This window comes from Falco punctatus (assembly GCF_963210335.1).
Source record: "Falco punctatus genome assembly, chromosome: 5".
Taxonomy (NCBI): Eukaryota; Metazoa; Chordata; class Aves; order Falconiformes; family Falconidae; genus Falco; species Falco punctatus.
The window spans coordinates 83358454-83360561 of record NC_137584.1 but is presented as its reverse complement, the minus strand read 5'-3'; the positions used below and the strand labels follow the sequence as shown (position 1 = coordinate 83360561).

The window sequence follows — 2108 nt, the reverse complement described above, 5'->3', positions numbered from 1 at the left end:
CTGAAATTCAACAAAAACCAAAATAAGATTTATTTTTTAATTAAAAAAATCAAACATCACGCAGCACTCACAGGCCATGAGAGAACTCTGAGTTATATCTCCACACCTGTACTGTGGAGCAGAAAGAAGGGAAAAAAGTACAGACCAAGTATATGAAAGAATAAGAACAAAACATCCAATGGAAACTGCACTCCCACAAACAGAAAAAAAAAAATGATCTTTTAAACACCTTGAGTAAGGAAAAACCCCATCCATTACATCTGTGCAGCAAGTGGTATTTTACTGACTTGACTGAAGCAATACTCAGGTCAAAATAACACTAATGTCTATGTGCAGACACAGAGCTGATGCAGAATTTTAACATCTTTGAAAGCCCTGGAAAAAGCAGGATGTTTTATTTCCATGTATCACGGTATTATGCCAGAGTCAGGGAACACCGGTGTCAACTGAAAATTCTGTCAAAAACTTTCATCTAAGTAATGATTCCAACTCCGAAGGAGTGGTTTTTTCCCTTTTTTCAACATCTTGTTACTTACTCCTAGTACAAGTCCACAACGTAACTATTATTTCCTCCTCCTTCCCTCACTCATAAACATGTAAATACAACTCATTAATCCCAAGTGCACATTAGATTAATGAAAGCTCCTTAAAAATTGTTCTCAAGTTGTATTTCTTATACTCTGATGGTATACATCAAGTAGAGACTACAGCTTTTATTTTCATTTACTGCAAGATTAAGAATACCTGTTTTTTTAAGACATACGTTTGCCATAACTCTTACTTAATCTTCCAGCTCCTTCTAAAGAACCGTCTGTTCTTCTGAAATTAAGTTACCCTCTGTGAGTTCCACACCACTTTAGCTTCTTTGGTTACATGTAGTAATTCTATTATGTGCAGTAATTTCTCCAAGTAGTACAACAAGCTTTCCAGTCTCCTAGCTAAATAATTTTATCACCTATTTCTAGACAGCAGTGGTAAATCCTTTTAAATCAAATGGTTAGCGTTTCAAACATAACCTGAGTTTGTAGTCAAGATAAATTTTTCATCATAAAATAATTAAGTCACCAAGTACCGAAAGAATTTTAAAAGCATTTGTTGTAAGAGCAAGGCACAGATAAATTCTCTACTTCTTAGCAATTCATACCATTAAAACACTTTGGTTGAAAATGACATTAGTTTTATATAGTTTCATTGTTACCAGCTTATTATTATTAGTGGATTTAAAATACTACACTGACAAAGGACGCAATTAATACACATTTTGGTTTTGCTGTCTGGATGAAAAAAAAACGTAACTAAAGATGCAGTTAAGACACAGGGAATTGTTTAACCCATCTCGTGGCCTTCTCGGTAGCCGTTAGGAATGACTAACGCACGTAGGATAAGGCTCCTATAGGCAGAGCTATCAGCACCAGTTATTACTATTGTCCAACGCACGCCAGGCAAAAATTCCTCTTCCTGGAACAGCTAACTGGTTCAGACTTTAAAAGAAACTTATTTAAAAACTTTTACAATTCCATTTTGGCAGAACCTGCTGAACCCTGACATGCAGCTGAGGGGGACTACTGGAGAGGGAATGAGGAAGAGAAGCCCCATTCAACAGGGAGAGGGGGTAGAAGAGGCCATGAGCCACGAACGAAGATGGGGTAAGCCTGATTTTCCACAGTCTCTCCACTTATTTCACGCTCTTTCTGTGGGAAGGGAACGGCAGAGACCACCCTGGTGTGAGAACACTCCCCGTTAGCCTGGTCAGGAGCTGCAGGCACAGGCCACACCGTGCTAGGGCAGCAGGGAGGCAGGACACAGGGCTGTGCAACCTCTGCCATCGTGGCAGTTCCAGGCCAGCCAGGATAATCACCAGCTCGCTTTTGCCATCCTGGCTGAAGCCGAATCACAAACCCAAACCGCCAAGTTTGGTACTCTCCGCCGAGTTCTGCTTCACACAGCTGCTTATATCAGGCATGCGGCATGGCCAGAAACCCCAGGGGATTCAGCCATGGCGGCATTAACCGCCCAAACACACACACAGACTTACTGCGTCGATTTTTCGGTTCTGCCTTTAGCTGGACAGTAAGCGAGTGGTGTTTGAAAGCATGATAAATACGTTT

At 40.5% G+C, this 2108-nt stretch overlaps 1 protein-coding gene across 5 annotated transcripts in view; it reads right to left on the bottom strand.

Annotated features, from left to right (window-relative positions):
- MTR (5-methyltetrahydrofolate-homocysteine methyltransferase) overlaps nucleotides 1–2108 on the bottom strand; it is a 123942-nt gene that overhangs the window by 68469 nt on the left and 53365 nt on the right. The window lies entirely within an intron of this gene.